Here is a 19,493-nt window from a genome sequence, read left to right as displayed (position 1 = left end):
AATCTGGACCAAAACAAACAATGCAGACTCTGAAACTCTGCAAAATGATGGTCTCTCAGCAGAGTGTCAGGCCATGTCTGCAAATGCTACTTGTATCTCTTAACGTGGCTAGCTGCAATAAATTTTAGGAAAAGTATTAGTGAAATTGTAGTGATTCAAATGGCCTTTCTGTACCCTAAAATGTTTGTGATTGAAGTGCAAAATACTTTGCCCTTTTTTTTTTTCATTTTAGCTAAATGTTGAATCTCATTTTATGATAGTATTGCTCAAATCACTACATACGTTCACATACTCTTTTTAGTTTTATGGGCATTAATTGGTGATTTTCCCTTCATTTTTCCAGTTTTATTCCATTAACTCTTTAAATCCATGTATCCTTTGATATTAGATAATTTTGTGACTATTAAGGATTTTGAAACAGAATACAAGTTATTAAATACACGGCAACTAATACCAGTTTCATTTAACATAAATTTTGGCTATGTTAAATTAAACACAAGATAACTTTGACCTTTGGTTTAGCAAATAATAAATTCACACTTAAGACTAGACTTTTCTGTAATAGAAAAACACATCCTATTTTATAGTCTTCTCTTTGCTTTCATGTGTTAATTCACTGTTTGGATCTGTGGCGAAATGTCTGAGAAAAAGAACCTCAGAGCATGAAGGATTTGATGGTCTCCTTGTTCCAGAGCTGTCAGTACATGAGCGCTAGGCATGAGGGAAGATGGAATCACCTTTGGGAGCAGGAGGCAAAGGAATTCTTTCTGCTCATCTCAAGATGGGTAGAAGCAGGGAGGACCATAAACAGACTTGGGATAAGATATAGCCTCCAGAAAAATATCCTTCTGTGATCTTCAAAGTTGTACAACGAAATCGGTTAACAGATTATTATATCAAAATGTATTAACAATTATCACCAAGTATTTCCTCCCATCAGGCCCCATCTTGAAAAGTTTCTTTCCCTTACAAAATCTCCTGAGTAAATTGGGAGCACGGGGACCTTGGGGAGGGTTGAGAGGGCGGAGAAGAGAGGCAGGGAGGAGGGCAAAGAAAAATGTAGAGCTAAATAAAAGTCAGTTTTAAAAAGTTTCTTTCCCTTGCAATGATGCCACCAAAGAATCATGTATCACAGCATTAATCCAATGATGAAATAGAGCCCACACTCTCTGATCATCCCCTTTCTGAACACTGCATTTAGGACAACATATTGGATAAATCAGTATCAAGGGACACATTAAGTTCCAACCACAGCATTTAAAAAGTATGAAGTCTTCTATAAAATTGACAGTGAGTGTAAAGGGGCATAAAATATAAACTGGAATAATGAATAACAAGTTGAAATATTTCTGGTATTTCTGCCTGGGGCAATCAGAGATTTCATTAACAAAGCTTGTTAGGTTTGGACCTTATAATGTAGGTATGAATTTACAGGGAGAAATCACAGAACAGATAAATTAAGATTATCTGAGCTCTATTATGCTCACATTTTACATAAATATTATTTAATGCTTTTAGACTCCATTTGACCATGAAAGGAAAAGTATATATTGATATCTCAATATATTAAGAGTATAATACAAATTAATAAGATTATATCACAGTAAGCCTCCAAAGTCCCTGGGGAGGCTTGATATTCAAGATTTTTTTTTCAAAACAAGGTTTCTCTGTAGCTTTGAAGCCTGTCCTGGAACTAGTCTTTGTAGACCAGGCTGGCCTCAAACTCACAGAGATCTGCCTACCTCTGCCTCCCGAGTGCTGGGATTAAAGGCGTGCGCCACCACTGCCCAGCAATCAGGAAATGTTTAAATAAAATAGTAATGACTAGAATTTGTTTCCTTTTCTATTACATACTAAGCTGGCATATAGCAAATACTTAAACTTGCCTCCCAAATTGCATGCAATATGAAGATGAATGATGTCACAGGGCTTGTTTACAGTTAAGCACATGTTAGGAGAAGCCCTAGAAAATAATGAACCGAAAAGAGGTGGTATGTTCAGGACATGTGCTAGGGATATTCCACAGTTGGAGAGACATGGGAAATAATTGCTCTGCTTCTGAGAGAAGAGGTGACCTCATACGACTCTAATGGCTGTGGGACAAATGAGTAAGAGTCGCTTAGTGGAAGATAGTCAGAATTCCAATAGCTGGGAACTGGGATCCAGAAAGTGTGAACGTTTTAAACTGGGTCCCAGGAGAATGTAGTGCCGTAGTAGTTTGCTAGAGGTTCTCTCACCAATTATGATTTCACCAACATTGGAAATGTACTTCCTCACAGTCTGTAGTCCACATGCACCATACCAATGTACTAACACACTGACTCCACTCTGAGAGATCTTTGCAATACTGTCTAGCCTTCTGTCTGTGATTTCCTCATGCTCCTTAGCATTGCCCCTCTGCATATGTGTCCTGACTTTGGTATGTGAAGGGCAACAGGTACTTTGGATTAGGGCTCACCCTTATCACCTCATTTTACCTTGACACAACTTATCCCATAACAGATACTTTTAATGGCTATAACTCAATATGACAGAGGAAATAGACTTGTATCAGTATGACACACAAGAATGCTGTAGGTTTGAGACTGATACCAAATAATCTGCCACTAGTGTATTTAATGAAGTTTCCAGAAAGCATATGAGTAACATCATCATTGAAGTCCATGTCAAAGGCCAAATATAAAGATTTTGGATTTTTCCTTCTTTTGTTCTTATTTTTTAATAAGACTAGATCTATTGTCTTGTAATAAATAGTAGAAACAGAAGAGGGTTCATTGGTAAGATACATCGTGGTGAATTTTATACAGTCTTGGGGCAGCCACCAGCAATTAGCGGGGAGTAGAAGAAGGAACACTGTCATGGTTAGGTTCCAGAATTTCTGACCCTTAGTAGAGAAACTGTGCAGGCCAGTGACCTATCATTACTGGTAGGTAGATGGAGTCAGTTCAGACTTAGTTAAAGGAGTTGCTTTGCCCTTGATGTGTTGACAATCAGTTTCAACAATTTGATTCTAACTTTGATCCTTGTCTTTGATTGCAGTCTTAAATTCTCATAATAATTTAATGTTTTCTTGTTCGTTCATAAACACACAGCATCTTTGTACATGATTCTTTCTTTGAGAATTCTCTATTGTCTTTTACTTGGAGACATTTCCATAGCAACGCCTCCTTTGTGTAGATGTCTATGCCATAATGAACTTAAGCAACAGTGAAGGAATGGCAAGGGGAATCCAGGCTAAGCCATTCTCTTCCGAACTCACTGTGCACTATAGAACCTGCCTGGTGCTGCCTCTTTCTCCACCAGTGTTCTTAGAAGCCGCAGTGCCATGATTCCTCTGACCTGGGTCCTAGGGGTGTGATGACTTGTTTGGGAAAAGACTGACCTGACCATGTCAGTGCTAAAGGGAGCTCTTTCCACCACTAGTAGCTTTGCATTCAAAGACTATGTTAAAAAAAAAAAACCTAATATACAGTCAGGGAGGCAGGCTTAGGACTAAGTACATTAAAAAAAGTTATAGTGGAGGATAGAACTAACTTTGCAGAAAGCTAGGGTAAACACAGATTCAGAGTTTCCATGAGAATCTTGAAAGATGAATAACAATTGTCAGACCAGCAATGGAGAACAAATGACAATTCAGACTGTGCAAGCATGTGTGTGACATAAATGTAAAAGATCTCATTTGTCTAAGCTTTTCACATTGGAGAATGAGTTTCCTGCCTTCTGCATCTCTCATGCCGATAATCAATGTCAGAAAGAATAATGTTTCTAGTTTTTAAGTTTTATTTACTTTTGAAATATTCTGTAGATTCATATCATTTTTAAAATGTTAGGTCTTTAAAAGAAAAACCACCTGCCACTGATGCTCAGAGACAGTTTCCTTCTCTAGAAACAAATAATGTGTGTCTCCCTTGGCATTTTGGTGAATCAGCACAAATGTACACTTACAGCAAGGACTTTCATTCTTTTCAATAGATACAGTCAGATTCTTACTATATGTACACTCCTTGTACACTATTTTTCTTAATCACTTTCAGGATATTATTCTATTGATATCTGTGAAATATCACTATAATTTTAGTGGTTGTATAATACTTTATTGCTAGCTCTATTTGCAGCTTCATTTCCTTTTACTCAGTTTATTATTTTGTTTCATTCTTATTCTCCCTATGATATAAAGGCAAACAGAGTATGTCACCCACGTCCTGCATTACCTGTGAATGGAGTTGCAATACATTTCTAAGTTCTATTATTGCTAGACCACCGATTCTATGCAGTGTAGGACTCACAAAGGTATTTCCCTATCCTCCTACACCTCTACTCACACATAAACAAATCCCTACCCATGTAGAATGTTAGTAGCACATATCTCCGACTTTGCAACAGGGAATACATTTTTTATGTCTTTGATAAACTTTATGGTAAATGAGAAAAATATATGAATATGTTCACCCCTTTATCTTTATAGACTGTTTTTATGTCAGAATAGAGGATTAAGATACATTTTAATGACTTTTTTCTCTCAGCCTCTGGGTTTATGTTTTCATTATTGATTTACTTATATCTTTTTGGCTACATCATTCTAAATGCTTCTCCTTACTTTTTTCTTTTTTATTAGTGTTTTTAAATTTTCATTTTACATTCTAACCACAGTTCTCCACCTCACTCATCTCCCCGCCACCCCTCCTAAACAGCCCCCCAAAACCCACACACCATCCACTCCTTCCAAAGGGTAATGCCTTTCATGGGGCATCAACAAAGCCTGGCACATTAAGTTTGGGCAGGATCAAGCCCCCTCTCCCCTGTATTAAGGCTGAGCATGGCATCCCACCATATGTAATAAATCCCAACAAGGTAGTTTATACACCAGGGATAGATCCTGGTCCCACTGCCAGAAGCCCCTAAGACAAAGCTAAATAGCTGTCTCCCACATGCAGAGGGACTAGTTTCATGTTAGTGGTTGTAACTCACTCCCAGAAAGTTCATTTATGCCATGTTTTAAAATGATCTATATGCATTTATTTCTATGTGAGAGATTGTGCATGTGAATGCAGGTATCCACAGAGAACAGAAATCTCTAAAACCTAGAAACTGTAGTTGCAGTTGGTTGTGAGTCACATCACATGGATGCTTGAAATTGAACATGGGTTCTTTTCAAGAGCAGTAAATATTTTTATCTTCTGAGCCATCTCTCCATTCCTGTATCACTTACGTTGTTGTTGTTGGTTGATTGGGTTGGGTTTGGTTTTGTTTGGTTAAAAGGATATAAACTTATTTGGTTGTTGATTATTTTTGTTTTAATTGTTTTTTATAAAAGAGTAAATTCATTTTCAGAGACTTTTGCAAATAGTTGTGTATATACTCTTTCTTATTTACTGATAATACATTTAAATATTGACTACTCACAAGAATTTATTTGTAAATCCAAAATGAATACTAGAGCTACAAAAATGCCTTTTCACAGCTCCTGTTTCTTGCTGATGTCAAACAAAACCACTTTGCTTGTTCCCTTTCCACTCTCAAATTCTAAATAAGCATCCCATCAACAGTTTATTAATCACACACTCGTGCACATTTGTGTGTGTATATATATATATATATGAGTGTGTATGTACATGTATGTGTGTTTATATGTGTGTGAATCTGAGTCCAGTGCTGAGGTGCTGACTAGTGACCCTAAACTCTGCAGAACAACTCTCTCCAAGAGAATAGCTGGGTTCAGGCTTGAGCTATGTATGGTGCTGTTCACCATGACTTCAGTGTTAACAAATTAACAATCTATAATAAAGAAAGTGGCTTCTCATGGTGTAAATGGAGATTACTTATTAGTTTCCTGGCCACCCAGACCTGAATAATAACACAGAAACTATATTAGTTACAACACTGCTTGGCCAAAGACTCAAGCATATTTCTAGCTAGCTCTTACATCTTGAAATAACCCATTTTTATTAATCTGTGTATCACCACAAGACTATGGCCTATGGGTAAGGCTCTGGCATCTGTCTTTTTCAGCAGCTACATGGCGTCTGCCTGACTCTGCCTTTTTTCTCCCAGCATTCAGTTTAGTTTTCCTGCCTAGATCTATTCTGCCCTGACATAGACAAAAACAGCTTCTTTATTAACCAATGGTAATAAAACATATTTACAGCATACATAGTGAAATCCCACAACATCTCCCCTTTTCTATCTAAATAGAAAGGAAGATTTTAAGTTTAACAGAGTAAAATTACATATAACAAAACAGGTATCAAAGGAAAATCACAGTTATAATATTTCTTTATGAGTCTAAAATATTATATCTAATTTGTCTTTTATCATAACAAAGGAAAACTATAACACTCTGTCTTCAACTCCATCAAAGACCCCAGAAGGATATAATATTATATAAGTAAACGAAGTGCATTTTTGTAAGCAACTTTCCAAACTCTAGAATTGACAGAGACTTCTCACTTCCTGAATAGTCACCCAAAGTTCTTCTGTAATGTTGGCACATCCATCTTCAGCCTATAGGGCTATAGAATCTGGCAGAATTTTCTAGGAAGCAGGAAATTTGAAAGATTGTTTTTCCTATATTGGCAGTTACTCAGTCACTTTCTTTTGAGTTCAGTGGAATGTCTGGCAGACTCTTTCATGAAGCCAGAACCCTGAAGAACTGTCTCATTTTCTTTAGGCAAGTTCACCAGTCATTTTGCTGTGTTTTCTGCATGTCCAGTTTATACAGCATACCATCAACCAATCCAGGCAAAGCAGTTTCTTGCCAATATGGCTAAGCTTGTCACATTGAAGCAATTCCAAAATGAGTTTCTTCAATGCCTATCAACCTCTCTGAAGTAATTGGTGCTGCCATAAGCAGGTATATGTCATTGTTGAGAAAAGTCTAAGTTCTTAAAACATTTTAAGTTCCATATTCTGTAGGTCCTTGGAGTGCTGAAGATTATCTATCTAACTGAAATATTTCTTTGTATATCTAGAAAGCCTACCTAACATGACTAAATGTTTGATTATTATAGATGGCTACCTATTAACTTGTATTTCTTAATTATACATTTCATTTTTAAATGAGTTGTATAAGCATAATAACTTAAAGAAGAGTAGAAATACACATATAACAAAGCTGAACTTAAATTTATATCAATAAATCAAAGTTCATACCAATGTAAAATATTTATTCCTATACCATATTCCCCTTTAAATTAACATGTGTGAACTCAGTGCTTATAGGTCCTGTGTTTACATATTAAGCAATAACACAAGAGTCACTAATGTAAGAGTCAGTGTCCCAAGAGTTTTACAGGACACATGGACAGGAGGGACAGGAACCTTTTGTACTCACTTCTTTTCCACTATGCACTGCTTCTTACTCTTTGCTTGGCCGGCATGTGCAACTCTGAAGGCCTCTGTCTAGTCCACATCACAGAGTACCTTGCACAGTCCTTGCTCCTTCTGGTAGTGTTTAGGTGGAGACCTTCAGCCTCTAAATTCTCCAGCATTACTATTCCCTCTGCTTTTCACTATTTTGTCATTTATTTCAAACATTTTCTAGATGTCCTATTTTCCCTCTCTGGGTTTCCGTCCTACATACCTCTCCAGTATGTCCATTTTAATAGGATTAGGGAATGATTCCTTTTAAGCTTCTTGAGGTGCATAGTCCAAAATGACATAAATTTTCAGATTCCTAGAGATTTAAACTTACATAAATAAAAGGGACATAAAAAAAATTTTTGCCTGGTATGGTAGTTCATGCCTTTAATTCTAAAAAAAAAAAAAAACAAAAAAAAAAACAAAAAAAAAAAAAAAAAAAAAAAAAAAGCAAAGGCAAGTAGATCTGAGGAAGTTCAGTCTCCACCAGGCCTATGTAGTGAGGTCCTATCTCAGTAATTATAATAATATTATTAAAATTAATTTTATAATTTTTAAGAAACAGTAAGCTGTGACATCTTGTATTTATAAGGTACAGCATAAAGTATTTGACAAATTTTAAATTCACAGCTGATAAATTAAAGTCCTGTACAGATGTAACCACAAAGTCATTGTTCCCTCCTACAATGGCCAAGTCCTTAGCCACTTCAGAAAGGATAATTATTTAATGGTTGAGGGAGAGTCAGAGTTTGAAACAAGTAAGCTACATGTTAGTGGGTCAAAGTGGTATACAAGAATCAGGTGCTGAGAGAAGTATTTGTAAAAATGACTTGGCACATGATGGGTAGAGAGGCAAATCCAGCTAGAAGGGCTTGGATGGATAGGAATAATAGGAAAAGTGGAGGAAGAAAAGGTTAGGACTAGAGCACAATACCAGTCAAATTCAGTAAGCACCAAAGACGAAGAGAGGGCATTGCTGCTGAGTGGTAGAAACTGGCATGGGAAGTTAAGCGAGTGTTAAAAGGAAATTCAAACTTAAAAGCATTTTTAAATGAGTTTTAGAAAAGAAATTGCTCACTTATAATTGTCATTGAACTGCTCTGGGAAGAAATTAGGCATATGAATTGTGTTTGCTGCCTTTTTTACTGTGTCCCTAGAGCAATTGTGTGTCGTTGAGTTACTCATACTTCCTTTGAAGTCTTAGACAGTTAATACATCTGTAGGTAGTGTTCCACCTCTCATTCGGGAGCTTCAAAGTTTTAACAGAGATTGCAGTTATATGGAGCTGAGCAAATCCACCTACCGTGGCTTCCAAACAAAAATGTTGTCTGGGTGTGCCTGGACATGACCTTGAAGACTGTATTGAGCTTAGAGCAGTCCTGTGTCTTGATATAGGGATAGGCTCAGATGATGCTTTCAAGATCAAAGCTTTACATAGGAATAGACTATCAGTGGTTATGTTTTGAGGCCAAATCTTGGTAGAAAAAAATAATCATTGCCTACATAAAGTAAGTTGTTTTGACCAAGGGTCTTTTGTTTCCAGTTTCATTAGAATTGTCAAAATTCAGGTATGATGGTCCATACGTATAATCTAGGGAGACTGAGGCAGGGGGATGGCTATGAGTTTGAGCTAAACTCACAAAATGAAGTTGAGGCCATACTGGAATAACTTAGTAAGACCTTGTGTAAATAATTCAATATTTTAGAATCGGGAAGATTTATTATGTAAGTGACAATGGATATCATTTCCAATTTGGATTTTTCTTTGTCAGAATTTTAGATATGGACCCTACTGTTACAGAAAATTCTTTTACTCTACAATAAGAATAATGACACTTATTCCTTAAACCTACTTTATAAAATAGTTTTCATTTTATTGTATTATATCTAAGTCATAGAAGAGTTTTGATTCGTGAAATAATAAAACAGAATAGTTCTTTCTTGAAATATATAAGCACCTTTCTAGAAATAAGTCTAAGGGAAGGTTAAGAAACAAATAAAGGCAACTCATCCAAGAGATATAGAAAGATCTTTAGTCATCAAAGCTCTTCACTCAAATTGCTATGATAGTTAATTAAACACAATGTAAATAGCTATTTTTCTTCAAAAAGAGATTATTTGGATACATTAAGTTAAAGTTTTAAAGATAAATCCATTATAATTACATTCAAAAAAACATTCAATAATAAATTTATCAAAAGATACTGTAACAGGAAAGTTTCAGAATACATGCTAATAGACTGCCGCCATGCATGTCCTAAATGACATATGTGTAGAGGACAGCACAACAGCTTTCCACATGGCCAACATCTGGATCATGGCCCTGACGCTATCTAGGGTACCCACCTTCCCCTCCTGTGTCACCACGGTTATGACCTCCTCAGGAATGCTGACTTTTCACAGCACATTCTCTTGAGCCTGCTTTTAGGCTGCACGTAAAGAGAAGCATGCAGTTCATATTGTTTCCCTGTTCGTCATTACGTGTGTGAGATTCAGTTGTGATGAAGTGAAGTAACATCATTCACACTGATTGCTGCAAACCACCACTGTGTGGTACTCCATCATCTGTCCAACTTCTGTGAAGTGTTTTTGCATTTTGTACATCAGAAACAGTAATCCTATGAACACATTTTCTTAGTGCATGTATATATTTTTGTGGCACAACACTGCAAATTACTCTATAAGCTGTCTTTTATGACCCTGAAAATAATCACTTAAAATGGGACCAGCAACACTGCCTTTCCACAGATGAGAAGCTTGAGGAATGTCCTTCAAACATGTGTCTATATAGATTATGTAGACAATTATTTGCATTTTACTTTATACTTTGCTCTAGCAGTCACTTTCAAAATTACCGTACTCTTAAAATACATTCATCATGAAAGGCAGTTTTTAGATTGTGGTTTATTTCCAACTAGCACTTAACTCTATAAAAAGCATCTAATGTTAATACCAATATATGATCTTTGAATATGCCATCTGGGACATCTGATGGTCACTATGCCTAAGATTTTTAGCATTAAATGAATGAAGAAGTGAAAAGAATCTGTTATACATGTGTATGTATGTTTATATGTATGTAGATGTGTGTGTGTGTGTGTGTGTGTGTGTGTGTGTGTGTTGGGGGAGGGAGAGAAGTATAACTAATTGGCAGCAAAAAATGAGTCAACTCTAAATTGTATAAAGTAGCTGTCAGACTATAAGCTGACAGTCAAAACTTGTTTCTTGTGTTTTGAGTTTTTATGTTTGTACATTTCATAGTGATCACATGCCTATTAATCAGATTCAGTATTTGTCACTTTTTTACAGATAAGACATGACAACCAAACATCCATTGGGAGACTGCAGTGCATTCAGCAAGAAATAGTCAAACCATATGTATTTGGGGGTTTTGTTAGGTCTTGTTTGGGAAGTTGCTGGATATTTTAGACAATGTCCTGTTCACAAAGTTCACAGCACCAAGTCCTCATAAATGATTTTGTAGGATCAAGCGTTCCAGTTCCCTTTTTGTCACTGGTAGCCGTCTGGGATGTACTGTGGATCAGAAGCAAAGCACATAGTCTTTACTAATGATCTTGGTGTGTTTGGAGCAGGGGGTATAGCTCAGTTGGTAGATGTTTACCTAGCATGCAGCATGCCTCGGGATTGATCTCCAGCACAGTGTACAGTTAGTGTGGTGGTGGACTTTGTTAATCTCATTTGTGAGAGGACTGAGTCAGGAGGATCATAACATCTGTGTTTTCTACTGAGACACTTTCTCAAGATATCTACCACCCTCTTCCAAAAATAAAACTGTGACATCCTGGAAGGATTAATTATCATGAATATTAATATGTATTTTTCATGCTAGTGACATTTAGCATAGGTAGAAACAGTGTTTGGACTAGCAGGTATTATGTATTATGCCATGAAGTCATGTGGGAGTGAAAGAATTTTAGAATCCCAGTGACTCATGAGATAATACTTCATCATTGGCATGACAAGGTCTATAGATATGTTGAATGTGAGCTTGCAGAACAAAAGATTACTGCTGATACTTCTTGATCTAAGGGATTCAACATGCCAGTCATTTCCACACTGGGCTTACAGAGGAAACAGACGGCAATAGTGAGATTCACACAGCCACTTTGTGAGCAGCTAAGCTAAACTAACAGCAGAGCTTGAAGCCTAGAGCACCTGGGATCAAAGAAGGGGTATGGGCCACATTACTCCTCATACCCACTCTTTCCCTACAAGCAAGGAGTATTCGTAAGCGATTAACAACTTAGTCATCTCGCTTGACCTTAGCTCTGTGCACAACAAGGCATCACAAAGTTTTGGAAGAAAGTCAGTTGCAAAACAGACACTGACTTTGCTAAGGTTTACATTTCTGTAAGTGCTTTCAGTGTAAATCTCAGGGTGGTCCTAAATTACCCAACTCCTTCCATCATTTCTGTTTTTACTCAAGTTAAAATGATGGGCTTAAAAGCAATATAAAGCTGCAGAATACGCCCATTAGCCTAGTAGACTAGCCAGCTCTAGGTATTGAATTTATATTGGAAAAGAAAGGGGGAATGAGAAGAGGGAAAAGGAGAAGAGGAGGAAAGCAAAGGTAAAGGGAGAAGAGAGGAGGAGAAGAGGGTACAATAGTGAGGAAAGGACTAGAAGAGGAGACAGTGTAAGCAGACAAACTTAGAAAAGCACAACTTGATATGAATTTAAAGGATGACTAAGTCTGACAACATAAATGAGTTTTCTTCCATATAGAGTATAACTAGCTGAGAAGTCTAGCAATTAGTGTGTCTACCTGACTTCATTTCAAATGGTATCTAATTGCATTGCCTAGCCTATCTTCCTGAGGCAGATTCATTGCTGAGATAATAATAAACCAGCCATGGCCTGTTGATATGTGCTATTTGAAGGTTTAGAACACTGCTTTTCTAAACTGCGTAATAAACAATAATATTGCCAATATCATTCCTTAGCATTTGCTGTCTTCTCAACACAGCCAAGCATAACCCCAATGCAACCACACTTCCAGGCATTTTCATCAGCATATTTCTGTTAGCCAAGTCATCAGCAGTGATTCTTATAGAAAAGAAATGTGTTCTTATAAAAAAATACTGATGTGGGTTTAATTTTACATTTTGTATGCTGTTCTCTTCCCCCTCTCCCTCTGTCTCTGTCTCTCTGTGTCTCTCTCTCTCCTTCTCTCTCTCTCTCTCTCTCTCTCTCTCTCTCTCTCTCTCTCTCTCTCTTTCTTTCTCTCTCTCTGTGTGTGTGTATTTCAGTCTTATTCTACATGTTCTTTAGCACACAGAGAGAGGGGGTACTTGGTAGGATATATCTCATATTAATGTACCCCCTAGATCATAAAGCCAATTTGAATATACCATTTCACAGAGCACACAGTGAGGCAGAAGGTTAGACAATATACCATTGTACTTTTAAGAGATGCTAATGAATACAGCATGTTATGAACTCCAAGCTATTCTCATATGTTCCTATAGACTTAAACTTTTGAAGTCAGAATGCTTAATTCCATCAGGACACATTTTAGGACCTAATGTGATTTCAGTTAGTAATCATGTTATAAGTCATATTTAAGGTTTCTCTACAAAATTAAATCATTCCTTAAAGTGTTAGTACATTCTAAAAGAAATAACTACTTAATATTTACTCAGAAGGAGAAAAAATAGATAACACTTATAGAAAAAAGTAAATAGTATTTTTAAAAAGTGTTGGTAAATATCCTCATGACTAAAATTGTTTTTATAACTTTTGAAGTAGAAATATATTCGTGAATTTTTTAATTATTACAAACCTTCTTATTACCACTGTTCTTCATCAGACACCAAAGTCTTTGTATGCTAAACACCAAAGCCTACATCATCTGTTAATCCCATCAGGCTATAATAAGACCACTACCACAAATTTTGAACGAAATTTGAAAAAAACTTTATTACATGCTGACCAGGACAATGGACACTGGCCAAATTCATCCCAGAAATACCAAGAATTGCCCTGAATTATACTATTCTGGTGCTTATAAAGACAAAACCCAAAAAGCTACACTACAATATCTGGCAACCATACATCCTGATAGACTTTCCGCCTATGTACTTCCTGCCTACCCATGTGTGATCAAGCACATCCTGTAAAGTGGGGTCAATCAACATTGTTTACAGAAGTGAAAACATGGGGCTTCTTTTCTTACATGAACAACAGCCGCCAACATTCTAGGATGTTATCTGTCCTTTGGCTAGTGAGGCTAACAGGTTTATCTATACTTGGGCAAGTGGGGCTAACAGGTTAGAGGCATATTTTTATTTTATAGATATCATAAGCACAGTAAGTCAAACTGAATTTTAACCACCACACATAGTCAAACTAATCTATCGTGCGTAACAATTTCAAAGTACATGGTGAAATTTTGAGGTGAATTTTTCCAGAATTGTTCACTCAAAGCCACCTGATTTGAAATTTTTACATGTTATATATATTAGAACTAAGCGCTATGTGATGATTTGAATAGGAATCGCCCTCATACTCATGTGTTTGAATGCTTGACTCATAGGGAGTAAAATTATTATGTGTAGCCTAGCTGGAGTAAGTGTGGCTATGTTGTAGGAAGTGTGGCATTGTGGGGGCAGGCCTTGAGGTCTCATTCAATCTATACCCAGTGTGGCACACAGTTTCCTTCTGCTGCCTGCAGATCAGGATGTAGAGCTTTCAGCTCCTTCTCCAGCATCATGTCTGTCTGCATGCCACCATCCTTCTTGCCATGACTACAATGTATTAAACTTCAGAAACTGTAAGATAGCCCCAATTAAATGTTTTCCTTTAAAGGAGTTACTATGATCACAACGTCACTTCATAGCAATAGAAACCCAAACTAAGAGAGAAGTTGGTTCCAGAAACTGGGTTATGGTTGTGATATGTCTCACTAGGCTTTGTTTGAAGGAATGTGGACTTTAGGAGTTTGGACTAGAAATGCAGTTGAACACTTTAAGTGGGGCTTAATGAGCTATTCTAATAGGAATGTGGAAGACAGTGGTGTTGAGGGTAATTTGAACTATGAAAACTTGGCTCAAGAGGCTACAGAGGAGAAGAATTTTGGTATGTTGTTTAAAGATTGTTCTTATGATACTTTTGCCAAGAATGTGGCTGCTTTTTGACCTTGTCCAAAAAGTCTGCCTGAGACTAAAGTGAAATTGTATTGACAAAGAAAATCTCAAAACAGTCTAGTATAGATACTGTCAGGTGGTTATTAGTGTTCACACTTACGAAGACTTATAATAAAAAGAAGCACACTGAAGAAGGAAAAATTTAAAATGTACACTTCAAGGAGAAAAGGAGCACTAGGAAGTAAAACGCAGCTAAATTCTCTGTTTCTGAAGAAAAATAGATTCAGGAATGCCTGATGTAAACTGGAATAAAGGTAGTGGAGACTTCAGGGAAAGACGCCACATAACTAAGCTTCCATCTTGTGAAGAGGAACTAAAGAACAGTTTAGGCCCAGATGTGGTGAAATATGCTTTTAATCCCAGTACTCAGAAGACAGAGGCTGTGGATCTCTGAGTTCAAGGCCAATCTGGTCTACAAGCAAGTTCCAGAAGAGCCAACCTTAGAACCTTAGGCAGTGAAGGAAACCATAAAAACAGAAAACTGCTGAAGCTGTAATTGAACAAAGGGGCCATGTTCTAGGACCAGAAAGTAGTAGAATTTGGTAACTTCAGATACATGGTTCTGGCTTTAGAGTCAAGGATAGAAGAAAAAGGTTATGGAATCTCTTTCTATGACCAAAGAAAGTTGCTGAGACCAGATGTGTAGCAGGGGTGTCCCTGCATAAAGGCTGTCTTATTTAGTGTATCTATTGCTGTGAAGAGACAATGTGCCCACAAAAACTTTTAGAAAGGATAATATTTAATTTGGGTAGCTTAGATCTTCAGAGGTTTACTCCATTATCATGATGGTACACAGCTGTATGCAGCCAGACATTATGCTAATGAAGGGCCTGAGAGTCCTTAATCTTGATCCTCAAGCAACAAATAGTGAATTGTGACACTGTGTGTAGCTTGAAATAGCAGATCCCCAAACCCACCCCCACAGTTTCACACTTCCTCCAGCAAGGCCATACATATCCAACTAACCATACTTCCTAATAGTGACATTTCCTAAGATTTTATGGAGGCAATTACATTCAAACTATTACATCCAATTACAAACAATTACTTTCCACTCCCTGGCCCCATAAGTTTGCAACAATATCATAATGCAAAATGAAATTAGTCAAACTTCAAAAATCCCCATAGTCTATTAAACTCTCAACAGCATTTAAAAGTCCAAGGTTCAATGTCTCTTCTGAGACTCATGCAACCTCTAACTGCAATCCACTGTAAAACACATATCAAAAAACAGATCACATACTTCCAACATATAATGGTATAAGATATACAATTTCCATTTTAAAAGATAGGAAGGGAAAACAGTGAGGAAATACAGAACCAAAAAACCCCCCCAACATCCATGTCTAGTATCAAACCACTATCTAGTCAGTTCCTCGACTCCTTTCATCATTGATGACTGTAACCTACTTCTTTCTCTTTGTCTGGTTCCACTCCTGTTATCAACGTTCCCTTCCAGATATTCTACAGTTCTGGCATCTCCTATATTTTCTCCAAGGCAGTCTAGCCTTCAACTTCACAGATTCAAGCAATGGCCTCTCTAGGCTTCTATTCAGGGAAACCTCCTACACATGCCTGGCCTCAATGGCTTTCCTTAGCCACAGAAAAAGATTTCATAACCCCTTTCTTTTTTATTGGATTTTTTAAAAATACCAATCCAAGTCCCCACTCCCTTTCCGCCTTTCATTCCCTCTACTCACCCTCTCACCCCACCTACTCCTATCCTCAGAAAGGGTAAGACACATTGCTTTGTGGAAGGCCAAAGGACACCCCTACTATATGTAGGCTGAGGCAGGTATACATCCAAAGAGAATAGGTTCCCAAAATGCCAGTACATGCAAAAGGGATAAATCCTGATGCCACTGCCAGTGACCCCTTAGTCTTCCCTAGCCATGCAACAGTCAACCACATTCGTCTTCATCCCAGAGATGCAGGGTTAGTTCAACATATGAAAATCTATCAATGTAATCCATCATATAAATAAACTGAAAGAAAAAACATATGATCATTTCATTAGATGCTGAAAAAGCATTTGACAAAATCCAACACACCTTCATGATAAAGGTCTTAGAGAGATCACAGATACAAGGAACATATCTAAATATAATAAAAGCAATATACAACAAGCTGACAGTCAACATCAAGTTAAATGGAGAGAAACTCAAAGCAATTCCACTAAAATCAGGAACAAGACAAGGCTGTCCACTCTCTACATATCTCTTCAACATAATTCTTGACGTTTTAGCAATAGCAATATGACAACAAAAGGAGATAAAGGGGATTCAGATTGGAAAGGAAGAAGTCAAACTTTCATTATTTGCAGATGATATGATAGTGTATATAAGTGACCCCAAAAACTCTACTAGAGAACTCCTACAGCTGATAAATACTGATGAAGGAGTGTCTATATGTTACTTTCATTGGTTAATAAAGAAACTGCCTTGGCCCTTTGATAGGATAGAAAATTAGGTAGATGAAGTAAACAAAACAGAATGCTGGGAAGAAGGCAGTGAGGCAGAGGCTTCAAGCAGACGCCATAGCTCTCCTCTCCAAGATGGATGCAGGTTAAGAATCTTCCTGGTAAGCCACCCCTTGTGGTGCTACACAGATTACTAAATATGGGTTAAAGCAAGATGTGAGAATTAGTCAATAAAAGGCTGAAACTAGCCGGGCGGTGGTGGCGCACGCCTTTAATCCCAGCACTCGGGAGGCAGAGGCAGGCGGATCTCTGTGAGTTCGAGACCAGCCTGGTCTACAAGAGCTAGTTCCAGGACAGGCTCCAAAGCCACAGAGAAACCCTGTCTCGAAAAACCAAAAAAAAAAAAAAAAAAGGCTGAAACTAATGGACCAGGCAGTGTTTAAAAGAATACAGTTTCCATGTACTTATTTTGGGTAAAGCTAGCTGGGTGGCAGGACACAGCTCTGCCATTCTATCTACAAAATACCGTCAGTAATATGGCAAGATACAAGACCAACTCAAAAAAATCAGTAGCCTTCTACACACAAATGATAAAGAAGCTGAGAGACAAATCAGAGAAGCATCACCTTTCACAAGAACCACAAATAACATAAAATATCTTGGGGTAACACTAGCCAAATAAGTGAGATACCTATTTGACAAGAAGTTTAAATCTTTGGAGAAAGAAACTTAAGAAGATATCAGAAAATGGAAAGATCTCACATGCTCTTGGATAGGGAAGATCAACATAGTAAAAATGGCAATCCTACCAAAAGCAATCTATATAATAAATGCAATCCCCATCAAAATCCCAACACAATCTTCACAGACCTTGAAAAAACAATAATCAACTTCATATGGAAAAATAAAAAAAAAACAGCATAGACAAACCATTCTGCACAATAAAGGAACTTCTGGAGGCATCACCATCCTTGATATCAAGCTCTATTACACAGCTGCAGTAGTGAAAACAGCTTGTTATTGGCATAAAAACAGAGAGTTTGACAAATGGAATTGAATCAAAGACCCGGGAATTAATCCACACACCTATGAACACCTGATTTTTGACAAACAAGCTAAAATTATATGATGGAAAAAAGAAAGTATCTTCAGGAAATGGTGCTGGCATAACTGGATATCAACATGTAGAAGAATTAAAATAGGTCCATATCCATCACCATGCACCAAACCCAAGTCCAAATGGATTAGAGACCTCAATATAAATTCAAACACACTGAACCTGATAGAAGAGAAAATAAGAAAAAGTTTTCAATGCATCAGCACAGGAGATCACTTCCTAAATATAACCCCAGGAGCACAGACACTGAGAGCAACAATAAATAAGTGGAACCTCCTGAAACTGAGGAGTTTCTGCAAAGCAAAGGACACAGTCAGTAAATCAAAAAGGCAGCCTACTGAATTGGAAAAGAACCTCACCAACCCCACATTAGACAAAGGACTGATCTACAAAATAGATAAAGAAGTCAAGAAATTAGACATTAAAATTCTAAATAACCCAATTCAAAAAAATGAAGTACTGAACTAAACAGAGAATTCTCACCAGAAGAATGTCAAAAGGACAAAAAACACTTAAGGAAAATTTCAACATCCTTAGCCATCAGGGAAATGCAAATCAAAACAACTCTGAGATACCATCTTACACCTATCAGAATGGGTAAGATCAAAAACACTAATGATAACTTATGCTGGAGAGGATGTTGAGTAAGGGGAACACTCATCCATTGCTGCAGGGAATGTGAATTTGTACAACCACTGTGGAAATCAATATGGCAGTTTCTCAGAAAATTGGGAATCAATTTACTTCAGGATTCAGCAATAATACTCTTGGGAATATACCCAAAAGATGCTCAATAATACTACAAAGGCATTTGTACAACTATGTTTATAGCAGCATTATTTGTAATAACCTGAACCTGGAAACAACCTACATGCCCCTAAACTGAAAAATGGATAAAGGAAATGTGACACATTTACACATTAGAGTACTACTCAGCAATAAAAAACAATGACATCTTGAATTTTGCATGCAAATGGATAGAATTAGAAAACAGTATCCTGAGTGAAGTAACCCAGACCCAAAAGATGAATATTGTATGTACTCACTCATAAGTGGATACTAACTATAAACAAAGGACATTGAGCTTAGAGTTCATGATCCTATAGATGGTAAGTAATAAGTTGAACCCAAAGAAAAATATATATAAACCCATCTAGAAATTGGAAACAGACAGGATTGACTGGCAGGGTTGGGAATATGTAGGTGGAGAAAGAAGGGAGAGTAGGAGGAGTACAGGAGTGGAGGGTGAAGGGTAGAGGAGAACTTGAGGGAATGAGATGATTGAGATGGAAGAAGGACAGCGATGAGAGCAACAAAGATATATCTTGATTGAGGGAGCCATTATAGGGTCAGCAGAAACCTGACTCTCAAAAAATTCCAAAGAATCCAAAAAGATGAACTCACCTAGGACCCTGGGTAATAATAGAGGAGAGGG

General features: G+C 37.2%; 1 protein-coding gene across 3 annotated transcripts in view; it reads left to right on the top strand.

The window, feature by feature from the left end:
- The window catches only part of Grid2 (glutamate ionotropic receptor delta type subunit 2), a 1,433,911-nt gene that overhangs the window by 714,850 nt on the left and 699,568 nt on the right, over positions 1 to 19,493 (top strand). The gene's annotated exons all lie outside the window — the stretch shown is intronic.

The sequence above is a fragment of the Arvicola amphibius genome, chromosome 2 (genome assembly GCF_903992535.2).
Source record: "Arvicola amphibius chromosome 2, mArvAmp1.2, whole genome shotgun sequence".
In the NCBI taxonomy this organism is placed as follows: Eukaryota; Metazoa; Chordata; class Mammalia; order Rodentia; family Cricetidae; genus Arvicola; species Arvicola amphibius.
The sequence above is the reverse complement of the archived record's forward strand: the minus strand, read 5'-3'. Positions and strand labels throughout refer to the sequence as shown.